This window comes from Phoca vitulina, unplaced genomic scaffold, assembly GCF_004348235.1.
Source record: "Phoca vitulina isolate PV1807 unplaced genomic scaffold, GSC_HSeal_1.0 scaffold26, whole genome shotgun sequence".
Classification (NCBI taxonomy): Eukaryota; Metazoa; Chordata; class Mammalia; order Carnivora; family Phocidae; genus Phoca; species Phoca vitulina.
Genome location: NW_022589729.1, coordinates 16,724,090 through 16,740,219, shown reverse-complemented (window position 1 = coordinate 16,740,219; position 16,130 = coordinate 16,724,090).

Here is a 16,130-nt window from a genome sequence, read left to right as displayed (position 1 = left end):
TTTTTTTTTTTTTTTTTCATAAACAAGTGGTATTTATTGCCTTCCTGCTTTTATCCAAGGCATTCTACCTTTATATTAATACCTAAGGGTTTTTTTTTTTTTTCTTTTCTCTTTTATTTATTAATTTTATTTTATTATCTTATCTTAGTCACCATACATTACATCATTAGTTTTTGATGTAGTGTTCCATGATTCATTGTTTGCATATAACACCCAGTGCCCTCCTTAATAACCATCACTGGGCTAATCCATCCCCCCATCCCCCCTTCCCACTAAAACCCTCAGTTTGTTTTTCAGAGTCCATAGTCTCTCATGGTTTATCTGCCCTTCCAATTTCCCCCCTTTCATTTTTCCCTTCCTACTACCTTCTTGTTTTTTTTGTTTTTGTTTTTTTGTTTTTTAACATATAATGTATTATTTGTTTCATAGGTACAGGTCTGTAATTCATCAGTCCTACAAAATTCACAGCACTCACTATAGCACATACCCTCCGAAGAGTCTATCACCCAGCCACCCCATCCCTCCCACCCCCGCCACTCCAGCAACCCTCAGTTTGTTTCCTGAGATTAACAGTCTCTTATGGTTTGTCTCTCTCTCTCAGGTTTCATCTTGTTTCATTTTTCCCTCCCTTCCCCTATGATCCTCTGTCTTGTTTCTCAAATTCCTCATATCAGTGAGATCATATGATACATGTCTTTCTCTAATTGACTTATTTCGCTTAACATAATACCCTCCATTTCCATCCATGTCGTTGCAAATGGCAGGATTTCAGGTTTTTGATGGCTGCATAATATTCCATTGTATACCACATCTTCTTTATCCATTCATCTGTTGATGGACATCCTGGCTCTTTCCATAGTTTGGCTATTGTGGACATTGCTGCTATAAACATTGGGGTGCACGTACCCCATCAGATCACTACATTTGTATCTTTGGGGTAAATACTCAGTTGTGCAATTGGTGGGTCATAAGGTAGCTCTATTTTCACCTTTTTGAGGAACCTCCATACTGTTTTCCAGAGTGGCTGCAGTAGCTTGCATTCCCACCAACAGTGTAGGAGGGTTCCCCTTTCTAAACATCCTCGCCAACGTCTGTCATTTCCTGACTTGTTAATTTTAGCCATTCTGATTGGTGTGAGGTGGTATCTCATGGCGGTTTTGATTTGGATTTCCCTGATGGGGAGTGATGTTGAGCACTTTTTCATGTGCTTCTTGGCCATTTGGATGTCTTCTTTGGAGAAATGTCTGTTCATGTCTTCTGCCCATTTCTTGATTGGATTATTTGTTCTTTGGGTGTTGAGTTTGATAAATTCTTTATAGATTTTGGATACTAGTCCTTTATCTGATATGTCATTTGCAAATATCTTCTCCCATTCTGTCAGTTGTATTTTGGTTCTGTTGACTGTTTCTTTTGCTGTGCAAAAGCTTTTTATCTTGATGAAGTCCCAATAGTTCATTTTTGCCCTTGCTTCCCTTGCCTTTGGCGACGTTTCTAGGAAGAAGTTGCTGCGGCTGAGGTCGAAGAGGTTGCTGCCTGTGTTCTCCTCAAGGATTTTGATGGACTCCTGTCTCACACTGAGGTCTTTCATCCATTTTGAATCTATTTTTGTGGGTGGTGTAAGGAAATGGTCCAGTTTCATTCTTCTGCACGTGGCTGTCCAATTTTCCCAACACCATTTGTTGAACAGACTGTCTTTTTTCCATTGGACATTCTTTCCGGCTTTGTCGAAGATTAGTTGACCATAGCGTTGAAGGTCCATTTCTGGGCTCTCTATTCTGTTCCATTGATCTATGTGTCTGTTTTTGTGCCAGGACCATACTGTCTTGATGATGACAGCTTTGTAATAGAGCTGGAAGTCCGGAATTGTGATGCCGCCAGCTTTGCTTTTCTTTTTCAACATTCCTCTGGCTATGTGGGGTCTTTTCTGGTTCCATACAAATTTTAGGATTATTTGTTCCATTTCTGTGAAAAAAGTGGATGGTATTTTGATAAGGATTGCATTAAATGTGTAGATTGCTCTAGGTAGCACTGACATCTTCACAATATTTGTTCTTCCAATCCATGAGCATAGAACATTTCTCCATTTCTTTGTGTCTTCCTCAATTTTTTTTGTGAGTATTCTATAGTTTTCTGAGTACAGATCCTTTGCCTCTTTGGTTAGATTTATTCCTAGGTATCTTATGGTTTTGGGTGCAATTGTAAATGGGATTGACTCCTTAATTTCTCTTTCTTCTGTCTTGTTGGCATATAGAAATGCCACTGATTTCTGTGCATTGATTTTATATCCTGCCACTTTACTGAATTCCTGTATGAGTTCTAGAAGTTTTGGGGTGGAGTCTTTTGGGCTTTCCACATAAAGTATCATATCATCTGCAAAGAGTGAGAGTTTGACTTCTTCTTTACTGAATTGGATGCATTTTTTATATTTTTGTTGTCTGATTGCTGAGGCTAGGACTGCTAGTACTATGTTGAATAGCAGTGGTGAGAGTGGACATCCCTGCTGTGTTCCTGACCTTAGGGGAAAAGCTCTCCATTTTTCCCCATTGAGAATGATATTCACTGTGGGTTTTTCATAGATGGCTTTTATGATATTGAGGTATGTACCCTTTATCTTTACACTCTGAAGAGTTTTAATCAAGAAAGGATGCTGTATTTGTTAAATGCTTTTTCTGCATCTATGAAAGGATCATATGGTTCTTGTTCTTTCTTTTATTAATGTATTGTACCACATTGATTGATTTGTGGATGTTGAACCAACCTTGCAGCCCAGGAATAAATCCCACTTGGTCGTGATAAATAATCCTTTTAATGTACTGTTGGATCCTATTGGCTAGTTTTGCATCCATATTCATCAGGGATATTGGTCTGTAGTTCCTCTTTTTGATGGGGTCTTCGTCAGTTTTGGGATCAAGGTAATGCTGGCCTCATAAAATGAGTTTGGAAATTTTCCTTCCATTTCTATTTTTTGGACAGTTTCAGAATAGGTATTAAATCTTCTTTAAAAGTTTGGTAGAATTCCCCTGGGAAGCCATCTGGCCCTGGGCTCTTGTTTGTTGGGAGATTTTTGAATAATGCTTCAATTTCCTTACTGGTTATGTACTTCTATTTCTATTTCTTCCTGGTTCAATCTTGGTAGTTTATACGTCTCTAAGAAAGCATCTGTTTCATCCAGATTGTCTAATTTGCTGGCATGTAGTTGCTCATAATATGTTCTTATAATTGTTTGTATTTCTTTGGTGTTGGTTGTGATCTCTCCTCTTTCATTCATGATTTTATTTATTTGGGTCCTTTCTCTTTTCTTTTTGATAAGTCTGGCCAGGGGTTTATCAATCTTGTTAATTCTTTCAAAGAACCAGCTCCTAGTTTCGTTGATCTGTTCTACTGTTCTTTTGGTTTCTATTTCATTGATTTCTGCTCTGATCTTTATTATTTCTCTTCTCCTGCTGGGTTTAGGCTTTATTTGCTATTCTTTCTCCAGCTCCTTTAGGTGTAGGGTGAGGTTGTGTGTTTGAGACCTTTCTTGTTTCTTGAGAAAGGCTTGTATTGCTATATACTTTCCTCTTAGGACCACCTTTGCTGCATCCCAAAGATTTTGAAGAGTTGTGTTTTCATTTTCATTGGTTTCCATGATTTTTTTAAATTCTTCTTTAATTTCCTGGTTGACCCATTCATTCTTTAGTAGGATGTTCTTTAGCCTCCATGTATTTGAGTTCTTTCCAACTTTCCTCTTGTGATTGAGTTCTAGTTTCAAAGCATTGTGGTCCAAAAATATGCAGGGAATGATCCCAATCTTTTGGTACCAGTTGAGACCTGATTTGTGACGTAGGATGTGATCTATTCTGGAGAATGTTCCATGGGCACTAGAGAAGAATGTGTATTCTGTAGCTTTGGAATGGAATGTTCTGAATATATCTGTGAAATCCATTGGGCCAGTGTGTCATTTAAAGTCTTTATTTCCTTGTTGATCTTTTGCTTAGATGATCTGCCCATTTCAGTGAGGGGGGTGTTAAAGTCTCCTACTATTACTATTATTGTTGATGTGTTTCTTTGATTTTGTTATTAATTGGCTTATATAATTGGCTGCTCCCATGTTAGGCATGTAGATATATACAATGTTAGATCTTCTTGTTGGATAGACCCTTTAGGTAGGATATAGTGTCCTTCGTCATCTCTTATTATAGTCTTTGGTTTAAAATCTAATTTGTCTGATATAAGGATTGCTACCCCAGCTTTCTTTTGATGTCCATTAGCATGGTAAATGGTTTTCCACCCCCTCACTTTCAATCTGGAGGTGTCTTTGTCTAACATGAGTCTCTTGCAGACAGCATATCGATGGGTCTTGTTTTTTTTTATCCAATCTGATACCCTGTGTCTTTTGATTGGGGCATTTAGCCCATTTACATTCAGGGTAACTATTGAAAGATATGAATTTAGTGCCATTGTATTACCTGTAAGGTGACTGTTACTGTATATTGTCTGTGTTCCTTTCTGGTCTATGTTACTTTTAGGCTCTGTCTTTGCTTAGAGGACCCCTTTCAATATTTCTTATAGGACTGGTTTGGTGTTTGTAAATTCTTTCAGTTTTTGTTTGTCTTGGAAGCTTTTTATCTCTCCTATTTTCAATGACAGCCTAGCTGGATAGTTATCTTGGCTGCATATTTTTCTCGTTTAGTGCTCTGAATATGTCATGCCAGTCCTTTCTGGCTTGCCAGGTCTCTCTGGATCGTTCTGCTGCCAATCTAATGTTTCTACTTTTGAAGGTTACAGACCTCTTGTCTGGAGCTACTTTCAGGATTTTCTGTCTCTGAGACTCGTAAGTTTTACTATTAGATGTAGGGGTATTTACCTATTTTTATTGATTTTGAGAGGGGTTCTCTGTGCCCCCTGGATTTTGATGCCTGTTTCCTTCCCCAAATTAGGGAAGTTCTCTGCTATAATTTGCTCCAATATACCTTCTGCCCCTCTCTCTCTTTCTTCTTCTTCTGGGATCCCAATTATTCTAATGTTGTTTCGTCTTATGGTATCACTTATCTCTTGAATTCTGCCCTCGTGATCCAGTAGTTGTTTATCTGTCTTTTTCTCAGCTTCTTTATTTTCCATAAGTTGGTCTTCTATATCACTGATTCTTTCTTCTGCCTCATTTATCCTAGCAGTTAGAGTCTCCATTTTTGATTGTACCTCATTAATAGCCTTTTTGATTTTGACTTGGTTAGATTTTAGTTCTTTTATTTCTCCAGAAAAGGATTCTCTAGTATCTTCTATGCTTTTAATCGTCATTCTGAACTCTAGTTCCAATATCTTACTAATGTCTGTATTGATTAAGTCCCTGGCAGTCAGTACTGCCTCTTGTTCTTTTTTTTTGAGGTGAGTTTTTCCACCTTGTCATTTTGATTAGAGGAGAATAGATGAATGAGAGAACAAAATACTAAAAAAAATGCTAAAAGCATAACAATGACCCCAGAAAAATATACACTATACAAATCAGAAGAGTCCTGAAAAGGGGGAAAAAAAGAAAGAATATGATCAAGCTGGTGAATATAACAGAGCCACACACTAGATTTTGGGTATCTTTTGGTCTGTTAAAAGAAATTGCCTCCCAAAATTTTAAAGAAATAAAAACTTATATATATATACATACACACAAAAAAAATAAGGGTAAATATGATGAAGGGATGGAATATGATTGTAAAGATGAAAATTAAAAAAGATTTTAAAAAAGCAATTGATAAGAAGTTGGTTGAAAAAAGAATGAAAAAATTTAAAAAAGAGAGAATGTTATCAGGTGGGAGACTAGGATATCATACACTAGATTTATGGTATATTTTGATCTGTTAGAAGAAACTGTATCCCAAAATTTTAAAGAAAGAAAAACTTATATATATACCAAAAATAAGGTTATATACAATGAAGAGATAGAATATGACTGTACAAATGAAAAATTAAAAAAGATTTAAAAAAAAGGAATTGATAAGATGTTGGTTGAAAACGGAAAAGAAAAATTCAATAAAAAAATAGAAAAAGAAAAAAATAAAGAAAATTTTAAAAATTAACTTTGAAAGACTAAAGTATCATGGGAAAAAAGCCATGAATTCTATGTGCTGTATTCCCCTAGCGCTGGGGTTTTTCAGTTCTCATTGATCGGTAAACTTGGTCTTGGCAGGCTGTTCTTCCTGATCTTCTGGGGGCAGGGCCTGTTGCCGTGATTCTCAAATGTCTTTACCCCGCTCTTGCCAGGGCGTGGGCTAAGTAATCCACTCAGGTTTGCTCTTGGTAGCTTTTGTTCCCTGTAAGCTTTCTGTACAGCTCTGGAGGACGAGAGTGGAAATGGGGGCCTCCCAATCTCCGCCCGGTAGGAGCCAAGAACTCAGGGCCCCACTCCTCAGTGAGCCCCCAGAGAAAAGCAGTCAGCCACTCCCATCTCCCCGTCTCTGGCCGCACTCCGTGCTCACCTGGCCTGTGACCAAGCGTTTCTATCTCTGGCACACGACCCCGTTTGGAGTCTCTAAACCCCACAGATTCCTGCAGTGAGCTCCTGCGCTGCTCCACACCGGGCGAGGAAGGGGAGTCTCCCCAGATCTGCCGCTTGTTGGGTCCCTGCTCAAAGAGCAGTGGCACGACTGTGCCGGGATCACAGTTTATGGCAACCCAAGCTGAGAGCCCACTCCTTGGCTCTGTCTTTGCAGTCAGCTTCCCTGCTCCATTACCTGGGAGCTCTGCCACAATCAGGTACCCCCGGTTTCTGTGACCCTGAGGGTCCTGAGACCACACTGTCCCAATGAGGGTTCCACCCCTGCTTAGCCACTGGAGCGACATCCCTCCGCAGAGCCTACTTCTAAAAGTTCTGATTTTGTGTTCTGCTGCTCTATCACTTGCCAGTAGCGGCTGACGGAGGCCCCCTCCTCCGCCGTCTATCTTCTCGAATATCGCCTCGGATTCACTTCTCCACATGTCCTACCTTCCAGAAAGTGGTCGCTTTGCTGTTCAGAGAGTTGCTGCTATTCTTTTCTTGGATCTCCTGTTGAGTTTGTAGGTGTTCAGAATGGTCTGATAGCAGCTATCTAGCTGAATTCCTGGGAAAAGACGAAATTTCGGTCTCCTTCTCCTCTGCCATCTTGCTCCTCCTCCCAGAACCTGAGTTCTTAACAATGACCCAATACTACATCAAATCTGCATCAAAATAATAGATTTGAAAGATGAAGAGAAGGTATTTAGCAAGAGAATGGGGCAATATATTTTAGGCAGTATAAATATTATGTACAAAGGCCATGGGATGGAAGAAAATAAGGTATTTTAAAAGAACTTAAAGGAAAGAATAGCTGGGTTTGGGATGTATCAATAGAGTATGATGCAAGATAGAGCTGGGCGATTTAAGCTCCATTAGAGTTATCTCTTGAATAATGCACAGTTCTTAAAAGCCTGTTCTAGTCACTGCTTCCAATCCTATGTTTTACTGCTACTTATTTACATCTGTTTTTAACCTCCAAGTAATCATTACATTAGAACCTCCAAATAATCATTATCATTATTGATTTTGGTCAACATATTTGCTCTCCCCCTTTTTTTCTCACTATCCCTGATTTCATTCCACTCCTGCATATTTTTTCCATGAAAAATATCCTTAAATATTTCCTTCAAATGCCAACGGAGGTTATTAAGAACCACAGGACTATATTTTTTCCTTTATCCTAGAATGATACTTTAATACTGTATACAATTCTAGATTGAGTCTCAAAACCTTTGCCCCAGTCCCATGTGGGCAGTAAAATCCAATCACTACCTTGGATCCAGTAACTCCCCAGGGTAGATGAAGAATCTTTAGCTCATTAGTCAGAGCTATGGTTTTCAGCTCTTTATTTTCTTCTGAAATATGTGAATTCCTTCATCTTTGGTAAACTCCAGGCATGCCTTTCAACAGACATTTTTATTATATTTTATCTACATTATATTTTTTTTTTTTTTTAAGATTTTATTTATTTATTTGACAGAGAGAGAGAATGTGAGAGAGGGAACACAAGCAGGGGGAGTGGGAGAGGGAGAAGCAGGCTTCCTGTGGAGCAGGGAGCCCGATGCGGGGCTCGATCCCAGAACGCTGGGATCATGACCTGGGCCGAAGGCAGACACTTAACGACTGAGCCACCCAGGCGCCCCTACATTATATGTTTTTTGAGCATTACAGCAAAGCTTAGTCTTTCACATTACAGGCATTGCAAGTTTCAATGAGATTTTAGTGAAGCTAAATCATGCCTAAGGAGTTACAACAATGTCACTGAGATTATACTTCCATATAAAAAGATATTGAAAGATGTAACATGTTAACACTTTGATAAATCTTTTCAAAGTTTTCTCTCCTAAGATATTAAAATTGGGGATTAGCATGATAATTTCAGGATGATTGAAATTGTCCTCAAATCCTGCTCCCAAATCCTCCACTCACCCCTAATTTTAACAAGAACACATTTGATAAAGTTAATTCATGTATCAAGACCCACAAGATGAAGGCTGCCCCAGGGGCTTGTCCCATGCTACAAAGCTGAATGTAAGCCTGCACTTACAAAAAACACCTCCCTGTCAAGGAAACCTAACATCAATCATAATGTCTTCAATTTTATTGCCCACCCCCATTTTGAATGTTTTTGGAGTTTATGAGAAGAATTTTTCTACAGATCTTGCCCCATATGTCCAATTCTCCCCCCATTTATTGAGATATAATTGGCATATAAGATTGTTTAAGTTTATTATATATATATATATATTGAATATATATTCAATGATTGAATGATTACCACAATAAGGTTACTTAATATATCCATCACCTCATGTGGTTATGTTTTTTTTTCATGGTGAGAACTTTTAAGATCTACTCTCTTAGCAACTTTCAAGTGTACAACACAGGTATTGTTAACTGTTGTCACCATGCTGTACATTAAATCCCCAGAACTTATTCATCTTGTAACTGCAAATTTATACCCTTTGATCAATAATTGTATTGGTTTACCAAATACCGTGTAATTTCCTGAAAGTGTTAAAGTAACTGATATACTTTACTTTCACTTTTAGTACTATACTTATCAGATGAAGCTATATTGAATTTTTCAATAAATGCATTTACAAGTTTATATGAACTATTTGTGATTTCATCTGATAAGTATACTAAAAGTGAAAGTAAAGTATATCAGGGGCCCTTTAAAATTATTTTATATGGTAAGTCATGAGAAAAAAAGGAAACATCTGATAGCAATTATGAGTTCTATGATGTAAATACCACTTTTTCAGAACAAATTAATAAATATTGGCATAATATACAGTCATAAAATTGCTATAATTTTAGATATTGAGCTGTATTGCTTTAAGTAAAGAGTGTTACTATGTTGCCATAAATGGTGAAGTGAATTATTTTGTGTCAAACTCCAACTCCATATTGAAAGAAATAAGTCATGTGAGCAGAAATCAAATGGCACGAAGCACTAAGTTAAATTGTGCATATCCTTTAACCCTACATCTCTTGTTTCATTATAATAAAATGGGGATCTACAGAATTTTCTCTAATTCTATTTAAGAAACTTCTCTAGAAAAATCATCCATATTTAAAGGCACAGTGCCCTCATTTATTTTCCTATAAGTAATAGGTCATAAGTATTTAATTTTCTTAATCAAAGGGACATAATCCTATAGACATTGAAAATGAAATTTATAAAATCTCAAAATATTATATTATATATTTTTAATGAACAAAATTAAACTCCCCACTACCAATTTTTAAAGTTTTTTATACATTGGACAGGAAAGAATATAAATGCTCCCAGATGTTATTAATAACTTGTAGATTCATATCTTCAACTATTCATGTAATTATCAAGGATCTAAGGTCTTTACCAAAAAAAAAAAAAAAAGCAAAAACAAAAAACAAACAAAAATCCTATTTGCTTCAAGTTTCCCAATGTCTTTTGGTTTTCTAATGGTCTTCCTCTCACATTCTGCACATGGAAAAACATGGCAGTGGGCATGGAGGAAAGGTAGGTAGAAGCCAGAGAATCGCCATTTATCATAAATTTATTTTTAAAGTAGCTCTGAACTAGTGGATTTCATATAATAGCTTTTATTTATTATTTATTTTTTATTTTTATTTTTTAAAGATTTTATTTATTCATTTGAGACACAGAGATAGAGAGAGAGAGAGCATGAGCAGGGAGAGAGGAAGAGGGGGAGGGAGAAGCAGGCTCCCCGCTGAGCCAGGAGCCCGATGTGGGACTCGATCCCAGGACCCTGGGATCATGACCTGAGCCGAAGGCAGACGCCCAACCATCTGAGCCACCCAGGTGCCCCAATAGCTTTTATTTTTAAAAAATTACAGTTATATTTCATAGATATAAAAATTGATATTTGGAAAGACTAAACAACTTGCAAAAGGACAAGTATATTTAATGCTGAGGACCATGTTTTTCTAGTACATTTATCCTGGGATTTTCTTAGCCTTCATTAAGCTGTTTGCAAATATTCTTACTTTTTCTTCCATTGACTCAACTAAAGCACAGATAGAATTAATATAGTAGAGAATGTTAATAATTTGGAGAAGATTGTGATACATGTCCAGTGAAAGTACTGAAAAACATGCAAGGCTATGATTTGCATCTCCTCTGATAAAAGCAATTCCACAACATAAGCAGGGTAAATGGAAGCAGCATCGTAAAACAATGACTAAATAGCAATCTCATGATTAAGCAGTGGTGATGGGTGGTAGCAACAATGTGACGTCGGATCACATGGATGACACAGCGGGGTTTGGCAGTCAGACTGGATCTTATGAAAAAACTCTTTGCATGTGTACATGCAAGAGATTGTGATGTGCTATACTTCATATTGTCACACCAGTTTGATTGTGTTCCATAAAGATATGAAATACATAATGCCAAGAGATGATTTATAGCATCACTCTTTTGGACTTCTTTCTTGGAGTATATATAGTAACCTTAAGAAACAGAGAAGTCATGATCTGAGTGTTCCACACAATGGGTCATATTTACCTGTTTAGATGATCCTGGACTATTTTTTCCTGTTAGCATTTCAAAAACAGTTGATTTTTTTTGACTCAAGATTTATAATGGTGTTTGGGAGATAGATATGCAAAAATTTTATATCAATCCCAGTATTAGTTGATATAGCATATTCCCATTGAGATAACTGTTGCATTTTCAGAGAAAAGCAGTCTCTTAATTCCCATCTGCCATCAATTAATTTTATTCTAGAATGCAGGTAAACTTTTAATTATCTAAAATATCCTGATTGGAAAGAAAATTATAGGAATTCTCTAAATAACTGGTTATAAGTGGTATCTATTATATAATCACCTAATACACAGAGCAGAGAAATAATCTCATTAGTTGCTATAATTCATGTCCAGAATATTGAACCAATGTGATTTAATTACCATACAGAGTATAACCTTTGAACTTAAATAGTTACAGTGCAGCTTTTATTGCTTAATTATGGCACAAGACAAATGTTTCTGAGTTCATAAGTAAGGAAACATCTTAAAAATTGTAATTATTCCAAATTTATTCAGTTAACAGTCTACAAAAACATTTCAGTAAAGCAATCTTGGAATTTGTTCTTTAAAAATATGCATTTCTGAAGAATTTGTGATTGCAATAATATTCTTATTTTATTTTATTTTATTTTATTTTATTTTATTTTATTTTATTTTATTTTATTTTATTTATTTATTTGTCAGAAAGAAAGAGAGAGCACAAGCAGGGAAAGCGGCAGGCAGACGGAGAAGGAGAAACAGGCCCTTCACTGAGCAAGGAGCTCTATGCGGGATCCCAGGACCTAGGGATCATGACCTGAGCCAAAGGCAGACGCTTAACTGACTGAGCCACCCAGGCATCCCTGATTACAATAATATTCTTAATATCAGTGCTGAAGTTTGGAAATGATCTTCTAAAATTCTATTGCTTTGTTAAATATTTAAAAAAAGGAAGATGTTATGAATCATTTAGAAGGGACATAATTCATTCATTAAATAGCTATTGTTTCATTATTTTTTAAATTTTGATTTGAATAGTCTAGCATGGCATAAAGTTGACACTGGTATCTCATTTCAACCTTAAAGTGACACCATATGGTAGATATTGCTAATCCACTTTTATGGGTGAGGGACTTTACCCTTACAGAGGTCAGGTAAATTTCCAAGTTCAAACAGCTACTTTAACCGGCTAATCTGGAAATCGTACATGGCAGATTGCTGTCAATATGCAAGCTCTAAATCAGGCCACTTTATTGGCTTCTTGAAAACAGTACATTAAATTGAGATAAAAATCTAAAATGATATGTATGTTAAGAACAATAGGCATTGTGTTGTAGAAAGAACATTAGATCTAGAAAGATAGCATTAGACTAGATTCTGTCTCAGCCACTTACTGGGTGTGAAAACCAGGTTAAACCACATTCCCCTCTGTATTTATTTTTCCACGTGTGAAAATAAGTTTGCATATAAATTTGTTCTGGGGGCGCCTGGGTGGCTCAGTTGGTTAAGCGACTGCCTTCGGCTCAGGTCATGATCCTGGAGTCCCGGGATCGAGTCCCGCATCGGGCTCCCTGCTCGGCAGGGAGTCTGCTTCTCCCTCAGACCCTCCCCCCTCTCATGTGCTCTCTTTCTCATTCTCTCTCTCTCAAATAAATAAATAAAATCTTTAAAAAAAAAAAAAAAAAATAAAATAAAATAAATTTGTTCTGCCCCTGTACCAGCTACCCCCCAAGACTGTCTGAATGAAAAAAGCATTGTACCTCTGATTATGCTATAGAAACATCAGTAAGTATAATTAATAATGCCAGGTATTTTTCAATTAACTAGGCTCCTGTATTTCTAGACTAAAGGATTTCCTGCCAAACCTACATTTTCCCTGTTCAACTCATCTGAATAGAACATTTTAATTCACACATCTTCCCTTAACATTATTACAAATATATTGTATTTTCAAAATCCACTGGATAGCCAATGCCCTGATCTTACAGCCTCTAAAAACCTTTGCCATTGTTGACAATTTCTTCTTTCTGAAAACTGGTTCTCTTCTTGCCTCTTCCTTGTTTGCCACCAACTTCACTCACAGTTTCTGAGAAGACACTGTAGTGTAAGTCTTGACAGTGAGCTTTTGATTGCTGAGGCTCCTTTGTTTTAGTGATCTGGGTTGATTTTGATAACTGACCATGGGGGCCACTTGTCTTTTTTCTCCCCTGTGCTTTAAGTTCCTGCTCTTACGTTTTAAAGTCAGCAATAAAGAGTGAGCCTCGAAACCCTAGGCCTCTGCCCTTGACCCAAATAAAACAAGAACTCCTGGCCCATGTGCTCTTTCTCTTTCTCTACCATAACCTGTGTGGCCCCAGCTGTGTGGTGAGTTTCCAGGTCTTGTAACTAATAAATAATAAATCTTTTCAAGTTTCCTGATGGTTGTTGCTGAAGAGCATCTTGCCATCATAAGAACCACAAGGGTCTGTCCAGAAGGAACCTTGATTTGGAAAGGGGAGATATCTGAGGGAAGATTTCTGTGAAGGAGGTGAGTGCCCCCAGGCATTTCTGGCCGAGAGCATTACTCTCCATAGGCTGAGACCAGCACAAAACAGTCTCATATGCTGGATATGCTTTTACCTGACCTCTAAAATATTGGAGAGAGTGAACTCCTGCTCTACTCATGCTCTTTCTGAAGCTAATAGCTATAAAGGAAGCTACTTATATCTACTATTGAGATGTATAGCTTTATCCTGTTTTGATCTTTAAGCTCTAAATTTCTATCTCCAGCTGCTAACACTACATATTCACTTGGATGTCTATATAAATATGTCCAGTGACCTCAAAAGAGAATATGTTTCCCAAGCCCTCCAAACATGCTTTAATTCCAATTCTAACCTCAATTTAGGATACATGTTATCTATACATTTAATGAGGACCTAAACTTCAAAGGCATTCTATATTCCATTCATTCTCTGACCCATTTTACCCACCAATCTTTTGATTTGTGAGTCCACATCTTATTATGTCAACATTTCCCATCCATTACTCCACTCCAAGCCACCAAGTACTTTCCCCTAATTTAGAAGACTCCTAATTAACCTACCTCTTTCCACTGTTGTAGTGGTAATCAATTTTCACAGTTTATAAAAATGTTTTAAAACTAAATCATTTTATTTTTTAAGGATTTATTTATTTTATACATATATATATAGAGAGAGAGAGAGAGAGTGTGTGAGCAGGGTGAGGGGCAGAGGGAGAGAAAGAATCTCAAGCAGACTCCTCACTGAGCATGCGGCCTGACACAGGGCTCAATCTCATGACCCTGAGATCATGACCTGAGCCAAAACCAAGAGTTGACCCAACCAACTGAGACACCTAGGTGCACCGAAAACTAAATCATTTTAAACCATTCTTCTACAAAAAATAATTAAAAGACAAACTAAAATATATAAAAAAACAGCAATGCAACACCATATTTCAATATCTTCCCTTAAATAAAATCCAAAGTTGTTAGTGTGGCATACAGGCTCTGAGTATCCAAGGATCCTATCTCACCAACCCCATAACTCATCAAAGGGGAGCCCATCCTTTGTGCTCCAGCCACAATGGCCATGCTATTTTTTTCTGTTATTTAAACACAATGATTTGATCCCCATTTCAAGTTGTTTGTATTTGCTATTCAATATTCCTGCAAAGCCATTACCTGGAGTATGGTAGTGGGTGATTCCTATTGATCAGTGTGGTCTCAGCTCAACTCAGTCGTGTGTTCCTATACATCTAGGCACATATTATTTTCCTTCCTTACTTCTTCCCTTTTCCTTCCCTCTCCTCCCTTCCTCCACCCACCTTTCTGTTTTGATCTGGCCAAATTCTGAAACTGCTTGTGATTTCTGAAGTTTCTCTGCCCTGGTTGGAGGCAGCACCTGGTTCCTAACATGGTAGCCAAGAAACCTAAGTATTTATTTCCTCAGTTCCCCTTGCAGTCTGCATTGGTCCAGTTTCAGCTAACTAGATTTTATTCACTTCTAATCAAAAGATCTAGGGCCTGTCAGGACAATGGAAAATGCATTTGGGGAGGTTCTAGTAACAGCATCGGGTTTTGAGAGTCCGCAGCATCAGCAGAGCCAGTGAGAACATTCTGGCAACAGCTCCAGGGGCCAAGTCATCAGGACACGAGGTCAGTGTCTTCACTCTGGGTGGGGGTTCTGGCTGCCTAGTGTCCCCTTCTTTATTTCTGCTCTCTTTTCTGAGCCCAGTTCACCAAGCTTCTGAGGAATTTTTTGAGTTCCCCAACATCTATACAAATTTTCTTGTCTAAACGAGCGGCAACTCCAGTTGCTTGCTGGGAGACACCACCACAGACATTCTCTATTCCATTACTCAATTTTATGTACTTCAAACAACTTATTAATATCTAAAATGTTCTTATTTATTGATTTTTGTGTTTGTTTTTTGTGCATTTTCAATTTTTCATTCTACATCTGCCATGGTTATTAAGAAGGCACTTATAAATTTTAAACACAGAGAAGAGAGAAATGCTGTATATTCTTTACCACATAGTCTCCTTCCTTGGTACACCTTCAGTCTGAAGAAAATATGTGTCTCTCTTGAGGATCCAGTATAGTTTTTAAATTACCAATAAAATAAATCTTACAGTTGAATGTGTTCTTTATTTACTGATGTTATTTAAGAGCATAGAGCTAAATTGTGGGCAAATAATAGCACAAGGTATTAGAGCTTTAATTTAGATGTAAAAATTTTTTCCTAATATGTATTTAATTTTAATTTGAAACTTTTTCCTTAAGGTTATTCTGTCCAGTCTTCTCAGGTATATTTTAGAAGTTATTTCAGTGTTCTTAAGAGTGAGGGTATTATTTAATCATTGTATCATTTTATATTTCTATACTCTGCCATGTCACCCTAATGAAGTGACCTAATGAGGTTATAAAAAGAAATCAATAAATCTAAAAACATACAGAAATATGTAAATTTTGAACAATGATAAATCACAGATATTTGCCCTTACAAAATGTGTATATTTGTAGTTTTTTTTAATTAAATTTCTTTTTTTTTTTTTTTTAAGATTTTTATTTATTTATTTGACGAAGAGAGACAAAGTGAGAGA